Below are 16,868 nucleotides of genomic sequence, written 5' to 3'. Positions count from 1 at the left end.
GAGGATTAATAATCTGTATTATTTGGATTATTCAGTCCCCTGCTCTCATCTTGGGTGTTATTTTCACAACGTTTCAGCCGATGTAACTTCCGAACTTCTTATCGAGACTCTGGAATCTTTCTATCAAATTCTGGAATTATTATTCGCAATCTAAAAAACAAAAGCTCGCAAATATAATATCAAATCGGCATTTGCCAATTTTAAAATGAATTAATTCAAAATCGAAATCAATTATCCTTTTTATTAAAACACTTAAAAAAACATTATTTTTTCATGAATATATAACAAATTAATGTTACCAAAGGCAAGATAAGTTACTCTACTACCTATCTGGATACGTTTAGTAGTGTTTTAACATATTTTAAAGCGTTTTTCGGTTCTAAAGAAGTCGTGTGCTCACTTTGTCGATTTAGAACGAAAACTAACAAAACACACCCAATAAATGTCACTAACTGTATGAAGATGTAACTGTATTTTGTTTAATGTTCGATTTGTAAACGATTATCAAGTGTGCTCGTGCAATGTTTATGACAGTCATGATTATTTTCTGTTCTAACTGCCCATGATTTTATTACTCAAGACAAGGCATGAAATCACTTGATGTATAGAAGTTAAGAAATACTACTTCAAGGCAAAAAAATAAAAAAATAAATAAAATAATAATAAAAAAATAATAAAAATAAAGTTATAACAATTTAAATTTTCTTAAAGAAGAAACTTAATAAATAATACTTATTAAACCTTGCATATGCTTATTATTTTCAGAGAAGTATTGCCACATGAGAAGGTAATGCATGGGAGGATAGTCTCGTAACAACAGAACAGATACGCCACTACATCCGACCTGAATTGGACATACAAAATAAATACATTAATCTGAAATAGTTTAGTAAATTGAATTGATCTTAGTTCAGTTGGAAACTTCTATTGAAGTAACAGTATAGTTTCGGCTTCAGACATACACAAAATGTTCATAAGTTATAAATCACGTTATCTATAATATAAATCTCACCTAACTGTTTAAATGTATGTATGTATGTATGTATGTATGTATGTATGTATGTATGTATGCCTAAAACTTTTGACAGAGGCAACGAATTTTCACGAAATTGGTATAATCTTGAAGCTCGACCCTTCGGCCGACAAATCGAAAAATTGGCCAAAAACATTAATTCCTTCAACCCTCAACTGGGCACATTTCTACAAGGAGGAGTCACTTTTTTTCGCCTATATTTTCGAAAGTCATCCCTTGTTTTCGATTGTCTAGCTTTAATTTAAACCTACGTCACTTCCATTTAGCGATGGGCGCAAAAACAATAAAGACGTCATGTTTTTTTTTTTTTTTTTTTTTTTTTTTTTTCCCACGTTCTTTTCCTCCTTCGGGGTACGGGTTCGAACCTACCTGCCTACTACTATTTTTTTTATTTTTTTTGTTCAACACACACCTCCAAACACAAACATCCAGGCAAGTCATTTTTAAGGGCGCAAACGTATTACTAGTAACACTTATACACCTCCTCCTCTTCCTTCTCTCCCTCCTCCTCCTACTACTACTAAAAGTAATGTTTTAATAACATGTTTTATGAAACCTAAATATTTAACGCGTTCTTTTTTGGTTGGTCGCTCTTATTAATAAACGTGTTCGTTGTGTTCGTAATAACAGGTTGTGGTACCCGAAAGAATGTTTCGTTTGACGCCGATGGTCGGCGCGTGACGTCACGCCGAAGAAAGGGCCTACGTTTAGATGGGTCGAGACACATCTACACACTGATCATGCGTTGATCAAGTTACTTGTTCTGTCACGAATATATTTAGAAGTCATATTTTTCGACGCGTAGATTTAATGTGGAAGTTTTTTTTTTTTAAACGCAAGCGTAACAGGTGAATGAAAATACGATTCCTGGCCAAGGGAAGTAATGTATGCGATTGGATTATTTCCCTTTATTAAAAGTATGTTTCGTACTTATCTCCCTTGCAATTTTCTCCGAAATTTTATGATTTCTATTTATTTATTTATAAATAAATAAATAACTTAATTAATTGATTAATAATAATAATAATAATAATAATAATAATAATAATAATAATAATAATAATTGTTGTTGTTGTTTAAATATAACCAAGTTTTAATTACCCTTTCGCGTATACCTCACCTCACTACTTACTATAAGTTATAGCTTATAACTAGGGCTGTGACAACAGCATATTCTTTTCATTGTTTTGGCTCTCGAATATATATCTGACACAGACTCAGTTAATCAACCGAAAGCCACATCACTCTATATAAAAAAAACATATAAAATATTAACTGATATATACTCGAGAGTCAAAACAATGAAAAGAATATTCTGTTGTCACACAGCCCTACTTATAACTAATTTATTTAATAATAATTTTTGTTACTAAAACATGAAATTTAAGAAGACACGACGTTGCGTTTTTATTTAGAATACAAATTAGTACAAATCAAAATGAAAAACATTTTTTTTTTTAAATATGTGGTTTTAAGCAAAAACGACAGTACTTACTTGTCATGTCGAAAATAGTAATATATAAATTTTTTTCGAAAATTCAGCGAGTAGAACAAATGCTATAAAAAAAGCCTATCACCATGGTCTAAAGTATGCCAAATATTAAAGTGGCGAAAAGAGAGATAAATAACTCCTCTGCATTCGCAATCTTTAAGGTGTTTACATTCAGGGAAAATGCGAATGATCCTAATTTTCTGTAAAAATTAATTGTAACTGTAAATAATTTTCTACTAGATGGATTTTCGTAATTTTTGGATATATTACTATTTTCGACATAACAATTAAGTAAGTACTCTTGTTTTTGCTTGCAATCATATATTTAAAAAATCAAGTCACTCAGACTCCAAATTACTATTGGCTCACAGGAGCTTTCACGCAATCAAAGATCTCTCCTTGAAAACAGCCTGTGGTGTTCCTTGGAGTTGTGTGACAACAAGTCTCCCCAGATTTCTAGTACTCTCCACCTCTTTCAATAGCATTTGTAAATAAATTTGCATTATCGCAACAGCCGCTTGCCATTGATTTCTCGTTGGTAGCCTCTATTATTCACTAGAACTTGAGTAAGCCTCCCCAAAGTCCCAGTTCTCTTTGCACTTATCCAGCGGAGGTCTGGTTAGTGCTCTCTTCGGTCTTTTATTCCTCCTTGACTGGCTATTCGGTTTCACTCTTTTTTTGGGTGGGGGGCGCAGTGATGTGGTAATCGGGGATGGGGTGGGATTAGAGAACTTATAGGTATGCAGCTTCAATGTTATTTTAGCGCCTCATGCTTTGTCTCTGCAGCAGTTTGTCTGGCCTGCACTTGTGGTCCATGTGTGTTAGTCACTACATTCAAGGGGTTTCCTTAATATTTCAGCTGTTTTCATTATTTTTGTTTGCTGTATTTTTCCAGTCTTTTATTTTGATTCCAATTTCTCCCATTCTTTTTTTAAAGTGTTTCAGGATTGTTCCTAGTGCTCCTACTATTATAGGTATTAGCTTGATTTTCGTCATCTTCCATATGACTTTCAGCTCTATGGCTAGGTCTGTATATTTGCTCCATCTCCCCTTTTCTTTGATATTCACTTTGTAGTCGGCTGGAACAGCAAAGTCTATGATTTGTATTATTATCATTATTATCATTATCATTATCATTATCATTATCATTATTATCATTATTATTATTATTATTATTATTATTATTATTATTATTATTGGCGGCGGCGGCGGCGGCGGCGGCGGCTCTCAAGGAGCTTTCACACAGGGTTTCAAAGATCTAATTGAATACAGCCTGTGGTGTTCCCTGGAAGCTGAGTGAAAACAAGTCTCCCCAGATTTTCCAGTACTCTCCACGTCTTTCGATACAATTTGCAAATAAATTTGCATCATCGCAACAGCTGCTTGCCATTGATTTCTCGTTGGACTGGAATTTGAGTGACAATAAGCCTCCCCAAGGTCCCAGTTCTCTTCGCACTTATCACTGGAGGTCTGGTCAGCGCTCACTCCTCGATCTTTCCTTCCTCCTTGACTACTTGGCTATTTGGTTTCACTCTTTTTATTGGGGAGGGGGCAGTGATGTGGTAATGAGGGGATCGGGGTGGGGTTTATTATTCACCCTAAGCAAGACATGTTGACACTTGAACGTAAGGGCCTACTAACCGGGATTATATCTAGGAGAGACTCTGGGGAGTTGAGCAATGAGACGTCAGTTTGCCTTACATTTAATCTTCTGCACGTTAGTACAGTCAGGGAATCAAGAAACAGGAAGGGAATTCCAAAGGCTAGCAATTCAAATGAAGAAATTATTAGCGTAGAAGACTTTCCGGGATTTTGGAACTTCAACAGGTAAGGGATGGTATTTGTGTTTCACTGTTTCCAGTTGGATCAAATTACGCACTGCCATGAGCATTCTTATGACAGTTTTATGAACCTTACTACTTGTGGGCTGGTTTATAACAAATTGGAACTGCTGGTTTTATTTCAGACAGTTGTAACGAAACGGTGCACTCTTTTAGTAACATAGTGCGTAAGGGCGCGTGTAAGAAAATCATCATCAGCAGCAGCCGTAGGATAGCTGACTAGCGAAAATAGCAGCAGCAGCAGCAGTTAAAGCAAGTATGCAAATTAGCAAGTGTGAACGCGCTGACGTCATGGGAAGAAGAAGGAGAGAAAAAGAAAATGAAAAAAAAAAAGGAAAGGAAGCGACCGGGGATGTTTTGAAGCAATGTGCCGTGGGGTCAGTGAAATGCATTGTCGGTAATTACTGGAATAAATGTTTTTTTTGTATTCACCTAAATAATAAAAAAAAAATACTGTCTCATTTGTATGTCCTTTCTTATTTGTTTGTTCCTGCGATGGTACCAAACAACGTGCGTGTCTGAGTGACTGAAATGTAATGACACGGTTCGAGCGTAACGGACGCATTACACACCTTTCAGAGCAAACAGATTCTTTCCATCCCGCTTTTTTGTTTTCATCTCACTTTCCTCCTCATAGATGGGTTGCCTTTAATCATGAAAGATAATACATTGATCTAAAATAGTACACTAAATTAGCATTAAAGATAGTACAAAATTTATTTCCAATCGATTTCATCAAATTTCATATTTAATCCTATCAACGGTTTTTGTTTTGATTATGAATATAAGATAGCTCTTCCACACAAACTCAAGTCATCTTTCTTTGCTAATGACAACGAGAAATTTGACAGGAATCTAATACTTTCCTATCCTTGGTTTTTGGTCAGCATCTTGCTGTTATGAATTCGGAATAATGGCATATGAGCAAGAAAATTTAATCCCACCGAAACTATAGTACTATAACTTCTATTAAGAATACTACTCCCAATCATGGTAATTCTGTACCATGATTATTTAGCTGCTACTACTACTACTACTACTACTACTACTACTACTACTAACACCACTACGACTAATTGTACCTATTTACAATGCCTCCCCACGGGACAGAGTTAGACACCAGGGTCGTTTTTTATCGTGGAGAAAAGGTACAAAAATTAAAACTCGTCTCAGTCGTGAAGGACTTCTCTTCCACTGAAAGAGAACAAGAAATGAAAGTGCAGCATTTCAAGAACATATACTACACTTTGATCTTGGCCAAAAGACACTACAACTAATTATAGTAAGAGTACTTTTATTCGTAGGCTCAAATTCGACGTCATTATAATGATATTCAAGGGAGATAATTCATTTTTTTCGCATTTGATCTAATTTCAAATCTCTATTCATTTTGATGACAACAATGACGGCGATTTTTTTCATAGTTGAATCTATTTTAACAAAACAAAACTATTCGATGAATTTACGTAAATTTTGGTGGATTCTACCTTTGTGTAGAGGAAATAAATATAAAAAAGATAAAAGGACAATAAATAAACAAAACAAACAAATAAAAACCCAAGAGATGAAACGAATCAAAGTCGGTGTTTTTTCTTCTCTCTGTTCTTTTTACTTTGAACGAAGTGGCCTTTCTGCTTTCGGCTTTGTGGTCGGCACTTAACGCCGATGGAATGCGTTTGGATTTCACGATTAGCCAATCGCCTCGCATGGAGACGCGGGAGGGCTTGAAACGTTTGTGACGAATTTATAATAGCCGTGTATTACGCATCACGTAGCGGCAGTGTTCCCATTTTCTTGCCTACGCACGAATGTATAGTTAGACACAAGGTTAGTTCCCTAAAAAGGGGTACCCTAGATTGGAACAAAAATAAAAATTGCATCACTCTAGAAGAACTTTTCCTTCACTGACCGAAGACAGAATAGACTAGCATCAGAACAGATACTACACTTTATTCCTAACCAAAAGGTATGATTGACCTACTGTTTAACTCCCAGTACTTGATAAGGCGATTGCACAGAGGACTAGCACACTTTCTACTACTACTACTACTACTACTACTACTACTACTACTACTACTACTACTAAAAATAACTACTACCATACTCACAACCGCTACTACGGCCACTAAGACTTATATTAAAACTGACATTACGACTATTCCCATTACAAATTTCGTTCCATATTAATCTTTTTTTTTAAATTGCGCATGCGTCCCAAAAAATCGAAAGAATAACATTCAACAATCGTACTTTATATATATATATATATATATATATATATATATATATATATATATATATATATATATATATATATAAATTACAATTAAATTTACCAAAATGATCCAAGATGGTAAAATTAAAGCATATTGTACATATTAAAGAATTAATATTTATAAAGTTATCTCAGCCAGATGTAAAAGCTCGATAAAACCAAATAGGAAATCGAGCTTATAATATGAACAAACAGTTAATAAAATATGCTAAAAAAAAAACACTTATATATATATATATATATATATATATATATATATATATATATATATATATAAAACGAAAGATTTTTTAATAAAAATAAAATTTTATTTACAAAAAACGAAATAATTTCATTTTTAAACAAAAAAGTCAATTTGGAATACCTTTTTGATGTTTATTTTTGTTATTTTACATAAGTCCAATTCACCGTTCACATTTAGAAATGTCGACTTTTAAAGGTTTTAGAGTATGTTTACAATGAATACCCTTCAACCTCCCCATGTTAAGAACAGCTTTCGGAATAGACACTCCCCAACAACCTCCCCATGTTAAGAACGGCTTTTGGAATTTGGCACTTTGGAGATATGACCGTTGTGGGTAATACTCCATGTTCAATGAGAAATCTTCTACTTAAATCTTCTTGTTCCCAAAATTTTACTTTTGCATAATTTTTTTTTTATATTTGCAACTTGCGATGGTCGTGCTATCCATTTTTTAAAACTTAATTTTTATTATTTTATCAATTACTTTCGATTTTTTTGGCGTATGACTAATTAAAAAAAAAAAAAGATTAAACCAGAACGAAATTTAGATTTCCGTTCCATTTTTAAAACTACCGTAAAACAGAGTGTTCTCCACAAGTTTAACCCAAATTTGTTTTACAGGTCTGAATTCCCTATATATCAAATTTCAAAACTGTAGACCAAAAATTGACAGAGTAGTTCGGTAGAGAGACCATTCCTCTCGCACACACAGAAGCAAGGTCACTTTTATATATAAATAGATTGTGATGACTACGATTTGTAAGATCCAACTACTGTGTCTACTACAACGAACACTTAAAGTACTAGTTTAACTACTACTACTACTACTACTACTACTACTACTACTACTACTACTACTACTACTACTACTACTACTAATAATACTACTAATAATAATAACAACAACAACAATCACAATAACAATAACAACAATGATAATAACAACAACAACAACGACAATAATAATAATAATAATAATAATAACAGCAACAACAATCCACAATAACAATAACAACAATGATAATAACTACAACAACAACAACAACAACAACAATAATAATAATAATAATAATAATAATAATAACAACAACAATCACAATAACAATAACAACAATGATAATAACTACAACAACAACAACAACAACAATAATAATAATAATAATAACAACAATCACAATAACAATAACAACAATGATAATAACTGCAACAACAACAACAACAACAATAATAATAATAATAATAATAATAATGATAACAACAACAATCACAATAACAATAACAACAATGATAATAACTACAACAACAACAACAACAACAACAATAATAATAATAATGATAATAATAATAAGAAGAATAATAATACTAATACTACAACACATTATCACATTATGACTAATTATAGTAAAAAGTACTATGTATTATGATTCCAACGACTACAAAGCCTACTACTCCTATAACGAACTACTAATTATAGCCACTATGGGACTATTACTCCTACTATTAAGAACGCTAGTGTAATTAATACTAAGACTACTACTTCGTGAACATCTATGAAAGGTTATGATATGACAATTACGTATAATACAAGTAATAGCAATATGAATAAGAATAATATTATTTCAATTTTTTTATCATTTTGTTTTGGCTGGGTATGGGGTATCCTACCGGATGCCAGGCATTCGGGCGCTATTTCTGACACACCAGGTCTTGGTCCTAACTGTCCCTTTAAGTGCAATTGTTTGTATATTTCTTGCACTTGGTTCACCGGGTTATTATGATTACTGTTATGACAACTATTATGAGTGCAAAAAGATACTGTAACTAATAAGAATAGTAATATGAATATTAATTCTAAACCAGTAGAACCCGTGGAAATTCCACGGAATGAGAAATACATCGAATCAACCGATATGTTTTGATAGAGTTGATATTTTTCTGGATAGCGCAAAAAATATTTTTTTGTAAAAAACACAAACAAAACAAATAACATGCAGCAAAAATGAGTTTATTAGCATTCCTATGAAAATAGTATCCATTGTATTTTAAATATAAAACTAATCCAAATGAGATAAATTAATAAGTACTTATAAATACTCATAAAGTAATATTGTGCTACATAGTTCAATACAGTTAATATAATTATATTGTAAGAGACTATTTTTAATTTACTCCTTCTGCCCAGGACCTTGGCAGACAATGTTCTTTTTCCCTGCTTCTTTCTAATGTTCCCTTTTTTGCATAACGTTTCGTTGATTTTTTTCTTTGGCGAAGAACTGCTGCATGTCGAAATTACTACCAATTCTTTTCTCACACCGTTACAGCAACGATCATATATTATTGTAACGATATTCGAAAACGAGACTATGTCAAAGGGAAATCACTCTCATATTCTTGTCCAGTGTTGTCAAATGGTATTTTGAAGCCAAATTTCGCGAGCTTGGCTTTTTCTGAAGCAGTTTGGCCTTAATAAATTATATTCAACTTTTTTCAAAGAGTAACGTACGGACTAACTAAGAAAGGGACAAGCCAAATATTATATATATATAGAATGATATAAGATCTGTTATTGATATTTTTTATTGGCGATATACGCAGTTGCTTTTTTTTTTTACACCACTTATCAAGGCCCGGAGGCCACTCAAGGATAAGGGTTAATGGGTATACGTAAGTAGTGGAAATTTTGTAAATTGGATTACTTAGGGGGATGGTTCATCAAGAACTTGTTTACGTTGGACTTGAAGACAATCAGGTTGTAGTCAGCTGGAAAGCAGGCAAACGGAAGAGAGTTCCATAGGCGTGCAGTTCTAAGAAATAAACTTTTTTTTCTGGAATCTACGTTTAGGTTTAGGCACAGATAAAGAATGTAAGAAATTGTTGATAGTCGTTTGGGTTAGACGAGTGTTTTTCGTGAAAGTTTGACGAGTGGAGACCATAGATTGAAGCTCAGACGAGCAGTCTCACAAAAAAAAAATAAAATGAAGGAATATAAAATAAAATGAATATTAAGAAAGATCCTCCTCCTCCTCCTCCTCCCCCTCCTCCTCCTCCCCCTCCTCCTCCTACTATGAATACTATGTATTATAGTTGCTTAGTAAAAATGATTACTATGTGTATATTGGCTACTACTATAAAACTACTTGGCCTTTTGGCCAAGATCAAAATGTAGTATCTGTTCTTCAGATGCGGCACTTCCATTTTTCGTTCTCTTTCAGTGGAGGAGAAATCCTTCACGACTGAGACTATTTTTATTTTTGTACCTTTTCTCCACGTTAAAAAACGACCCTGGTGTCTAACTCAGTCCCGTGGGGAGGCATTGTAAATAGGTACTATAATTAATAATAATACTAGGACTGCTAAGAATACTACTAATAATACAATGACGGTTAATATAACTACTAAGAATAATGCTATGACTAAAACTATGAATGCCATGAATAATGCTATCACTACAAAGGGAAAATGTGATAACTATTAATATGACTACTGCGTATAATACTATGATTACTAATATAATTAAGAATTATACGATAACTACTAAACAACAAGTATTATTACTACTAGATAATGAGAGATATATATAATACGAAAGTATAATTATGGAAAGTAAGCTACACAAAATAAAACACTTTGTTTCGTTTCAGGGCAAATAATTAGGGTAATATAATACTACTCAAATATTGAAGTAAATACCGAAAAATGCACCCAATCTGTTATATTATGAAACTTAAATCGTCTTGCTTGGGCGTTGAAACCACCCACCCGGTTTACAGTTTCTATAAAACAAAGCCATAAAAGCCTTTTTTTTTTCTTTTTAATCGACGTTTTTTTTTTTTCGCGTTTAAAATATGCAAATAAAAACAAAACCAAATTCCATTTCTGCTTTTTTTTTCATCGGCATTTTACGAATTTTATTTGTATTTTTCATTGCAAGTTGGAATCGTTCTCAAACAAAAACAAAACAACTGCGTTTACGATTTAATCTATTTTAAAGTCTTTTATATATTCTGTAATTGACAGTTTAAAGACGTTGAAAATACTCAGATCAGTTTGCTTAGGCGTTGAAACGGTATTAATAAAATGAAACTACCTATCAACGCATATTAAAATCTAACTTTTTTTTTAATGAATGGAACATAAAAAATCGTGCAATAAATAACTGTTACCAAATGCAATAAAAGTTACATCTCATAGTTAATCGGTTGGTTAAGAAACAACGAAAAATCAAATCCATTTAACCGGTAAATCCTATTTCTCGCTGTAACTGTAACCAAACGCAATAGCAGTTATTTTTTTTTTCTAGGTATTTGCTTTAATTTTTACGATTTAAACTATTTTAAAGCCATTTTTATTGCATTACATTCCGTAATTGGCAGTTTAAAGACGTTAAAATTACTTGCAAATGTTTATTAATATTTTGAAAATGCTGCAAACAATAAACTTTTTAGTTTTTTAAAATCGGTAAAAAGTTGTAGACGGTGACTTGTGATAAGTACTTTCGTTAAGAGTCGCGCTTCTTTGTTTACACAGCCATTCGATGGAAGTGACGTCAGACAAATTTTAAGGTACGGATGACCAACACTGTTTATAATAGGCACCGCCAAAAATGGCCGCAAAATCAAGTTGTTGTTGTTTAAAAAAATTTTTTTTTGTTTTGCTTAACTTAAATTAATTATTTTACTTAACATATTCACCGAATTTCACACTTCAAAACTCAAAAGCGGGATAATTAAACACAATCGAAGTTCTGATATTCAGACGTCAAAATAAGGTATGCAAACAATTTTTTTTTTTTTAATCTATAATTCTGTCCCTTACAACAACACAATATGTTTTGTTCAGTTTCAGATGATTATTTTAAGCATATTTGTTCCCACTTCAAAACAAGGGGGGGGGTTTGTAAGCAAAAAAAAAATATATATATAAATATCGTTTATGTAAAATAAGTACACTGTTATAAAGTTCATTCTTCTCCTAATAATCGCTGAAAATTTCGTATTGATCGGATAATTACCTGATTTTTGGTAGATTTTTAAAAAGACGGTCCGTCAAAAAGTACTGACCCCCCCCCCCAGTTTTGGCGGTGCCTAGTTTATAATGTAGCTTTTTTTTTTTTTTTTTTTTTTAAAGCAAATATAAAAATAGAAGCTTTGGTAAATTTTTATTTGATTTCTACCTTAACATTTTCTTTTAAAATGACGATTTTTGAATGTTTTCGAGTATGTTGAAAACGAATATCGCATTTAAATTTTCATTAAATAAGTAGTCTTCTGGATATTAAACAATGTAATTCCTTTTGTGGTGGCTAATGTTGTACACGCAAGCGCGCATATTTTTGGCATACTTGATATACTCGCTATTCCATAGATTCAACAGTATAACATATACTGACCCAACGGATCACGGGTAGTCTAGTATGTTATATAAGTTTGTATCATACACGAAGAATTACGGAAATATAGTGTAGTTCCCTAGTGTCCGCACCGGCGCACCAATATTCATATGAATATATTTTTTTTCCCAGTGTGATGATGCGACGTGTTTTCTTTTAGCTTTTTGTCCAGAATTCCTCCTATGCTTAAAAAAAAAAAAAAAAAAAAAAATCTAGATGATGTACGTCCCCATGACTGAAAGAAAATATCGTACGCCAAAAATCACGTAAATTGTGCTTATAAAAAAATATTCATGCCTTGGATTTTTATAAAACTTTTTGAAAAGTTGTAACTAACTGATTTCTATATAATTTTGTTTGTCTATACTTCGCGATAACTCTTGGGTGTGTCCTAGGGCTCCTTTAGGGCTAATAAAAACACCCCATTTTTGGGACTATTTTACTATATTTGTCCAAATTTTTCTGTGTATGTCTATTCAGCAGTTTTGCATGGTGCTGAACTCAAATTTAAATATGTTAAGGCTTTGGGGACTTTTGGAGCTAAATGGGAGGAGGACAAATTGTGAACTTAGTCATTTCTTTTTTTGCAGAACTCAAATTTACGTCAGTTAAGACCTAAAACTGCACCGTTTGTTCATTTTCACTAGGATTTGACGTCTCCTGGGGGACTTTTGGGTGGGGGTGGGGCAAATGCTGAACTTAGTCATTTTTTTATGCATCGTCCACTGTGCACTCGGGGGGGGGGGCATGCATGCTTCACTTATTTGTATTAATTTCACCCATTGAAAGGTTATTTTGTTTAATACGAACACTCGCGAAACATAATTTTTTAGCGTCATTTTTTTTTTTACAGAGGTTGTGTTGTGCACTGATCCTTTTTTATTTTCTTTCACAAAATAAGAAAAAGAAATGGTTTTTAAAATTCGTCGGTAGAGAGTTTGGGAGCGGACGAGAAATGAAAGGAGCGGCGTTCTAAAGAAAAGGAAAAACAATACATAAAAAAAACAAAACAAAAAAAAAACAAGTGCGAATGAATATTGTTAAGATATGACCATTCAAGTTGCGCGATTAACGACGAAAATGCTATTTGAATTGATCCACGAAAGACTAATAAATTGACGCACGGTTATAAATTCTCACAAAAGATTCACGGACGTATCAATAATGATATTTCGTATCAATAATGGTTTAGCGTGAGAGACTGGAGAAAATGCTATTTCAAAGTTAAACTGACAGACTGACGAAAATAATATTTAAACATGATGGAACGTTAATATAAACTTAAGTATGACAGACTGGAAAAAGATTTCAGACTTTAGCGTGACAGACTAACACTACTATTTCCAGATTAAGCGTGACAGACTGACGAAAATTATATTTGAAACCATAGTGCGACCGGACTCACAAAAATGGTATTTCAAACTTTAGCGTAACAGACTGATAAAATAATATTTCAAACTTTAGCGTGACATACTAACGACAATGGTATTTAAAATTTGGCGTGACAGACTGATGAAAATGGTATTTCGAACTTAAGAGTGACAGACTGACGAAAATGGTATTTTAAAATTTCGATTGACAAAATGGTATTTCAAACTTTAGCGTGACAGACTGATAAAATACTATTTCGAACATGAGCATGACAGACTGATTAAAATGGTATTTTGAACTTTAGCGTGACAGACTGATAAAATACTATTTCAAACTTTAGCGTGACAGGCTGACGGACATGTGTAAACGAAAAATAGACGAGAAAATCACGAACAAAACTGTCAATCCCATTGAGTATTTGAATAAAAGATATTTGTGAAGAAAGAAAGAAAGAAAGCGAGAGAGAGAGAGATAGAGAGAGAGAGAGAGAGAGAGAGAGAGAGAGAGAGAGGGGCATATTTATTATTATAATGTTATAAGTAATTTGAAAGAAAACTTTGTCAACAGACCGGACTCGTTCTCTTATCAATCGGATATACCTGTGCATAAAAACCGCACCCTAAGATCGAACCTGAAACTTTTCTTCGATTCCTATCCCCACACAAAATGTCTTCTGATTCGGTTCGTATTTATAAATGATCACCAAAATATCGATCTTCTATATCTATACTTATCTTTATATATAACAAAACAAAACAAAACAAAAATAACTAAAACATAACAAAACAACAACAACAACAACAACAACAAAAAACTGAAACAACAAACAAAAAAAAAAACAACAAACAAACAAACAAAAAAGAACAAAACAAAGAAATCGCAAAATAAATCTAAAAAAAAACAACAACAAAAAATATTTTCGATTTCTAAAGTTTTTAACGAAATCCTCTCTTAACGATTCCGACACGCTTACACACAACTACTGCAAACATGTTTAGCTTTTTAACGCCAAAGCAAATTCTATTCAATGCCCAGTCTTCTCTATTATTCATCGGTTCTTCATTTCCGTATATCTGACAATGTAATCGATTTCTCTAAATATCGATTGATGTTTTTATGCAAAACATTTTGTTTGTATTTTGCAAATTGACCACAGAAATTAAAAAAAAAAATTAAATAAACTTGTTTTGTATAGATAGATAGATAGATAGATAGATAGATAGATAGCTAGATAGATAGATAGATAGATAGATATCAAACTATTGATTTGATTACAATTACATTGATAAAAAAAAAAAAACAAGGTTCAGAAACTCTACAACGTAAAAGCAAAGTGTAGTATCTGTTTGGTGCTGCACTTCGTTTTTTTTTTTTGTCCTCGATTAGTGAATCCTTCTAAATTGAGGACAATATTATTTTTGTCCAAATTCGCAGTACCCATTTTTGGATTTACCCCACATTAAAAACTGACCTTGTACCTAGGCAAGTAAATAGGAACCAAAAATGATACGCACTCACTGACATTCGTATAAGACAAATAGATAGACAGACAGACAGACAGACAGACAGACAGACAGATAGATAGTGAATTCCTTAAAACATTTAAAAAGAGTTGATTTGAGGCTTGTTACAGGGCTTTGTTATAATTTTAAAAAATTATGTAAAACCACATCTTTTTCAGATTATTGATCTTAAACACGAACATATACCCCACGATATTATCGTCAGCTCGTTATACTTGCCTGTCGTTGCTCGGAATTCTTTTTCCTTTGATTTTTTTTAAATATTATTTTTTTATTCATATACTGTCATGTATATTTTATTTTAGGATTAAAAGAAAAATCCGGTATCGTATTGTCATTAAATGAGTGATTGAACAATTTTTTTTTTAATAAATTTAATCTCCATTTTTCTAAAATGATTGTATTGTAAATAGGTTCCCGAACTTTAAATTTCTATCACTTTAAAAATTGTTTATTTCAAAGATAAATTACTGACAATTTTATTCACTTATATGACTATATTGGATTACGTCCCAAATATAATTCTCATACAATAAAATAAAAAAAAAACATCACATAATAATACGATAAGACGTATGTTCGTATATACTTTATCTATTTGCGAACACATTCACCTAATTGGCGACTAATCTGATGTGGCCAAGGTAAACAATTCCGACTTTAACCATTTTTAAATGAATTGTTCTACAATCAAACATTGACTAAAACGTTACAATTTTAACTAAATCCATTTCAAAAAGTGACGTTTGTTTTATAAATTTGAATCTCGTTAGCAATTTATAATATACAGTTTTTTTTTTCGAGACATTTTGTTTTGCAGTTGAAACTTTCTTATTTTTTATACCACGGCATTTCATCTTTTCTATTGTTGATCAGTGAAGGATAAATTCTTCTAGACTGAGATAAATTAAATTGAGATGAATTAAATGTTCTGTCACAAGCCAAGGTGCCAAATCTGGGGGAACTGGATCTAACGACAACCCCCGTGGGGAAACAAGTGAACAGAGAGAAACATACATATGTAATTTACGTAGATAGATAAATATTTACAGTTGAAACGTTCTAGGTTGCCTTTTTGTATGTCGAATAAAATTTGGAACTTCTGAAAAAAAAAAAAAAAAAAAAAAAAATTCTGACGATTACGACTATTTTTCTTGGGTTCCCATAAATAAAAAGAATGGACACGGTGTCTTTTTGTTGTTCTCCGATTTTATGTTGGGAGGAGATTTATAAAAATACGTAAGCTTGTAATAAAAGTTCAAACAGGTTATTAGGACAAATAGAGAGAGAGAGAGAGAGAGAGAGAGAGAGAGAGAGAGAGGGAGAGGGAGAGAGGGAGAGAGGGAGGGAGAGAGATTGAAATAGAAAGATAGATAACTAGACAGATAGTTAGACTCGAATAAACTAGATAAATAGAAAGACTGACATACAGATAGATCGCACACACACACACACACACACACACACACACACACACACACACACACACACACACACACACACACACACACATATATATATATATATATATATATATATATATATATATATATATAAAGTCCGATAGAGAAATATACAGATAGAACGATCAACTGGAAGATACATAGTAAATAAAAGAAACAAGTGATAGATAGATAAATAGATACATACATACATACATACATACATACATACATACATACATACATACATACATAGCA

This window comes from Euprymna scolopes, chromosome 40, assembly GCF_053919585.1.
Source record: "Euprymna scolopes isolate OS-2025 chromosome 40, ASM5391958v1, whole genome shotgun sequence".
Lineage (NCBI taxonomy): Eukaryota > Metazoa > Mollusca > Cephalopoda > Sepiida > Sepiolidae > Euprymna > Euprymna scolopes.
This window is presented reverse-complemented; position numbering follows the sequence as displayed.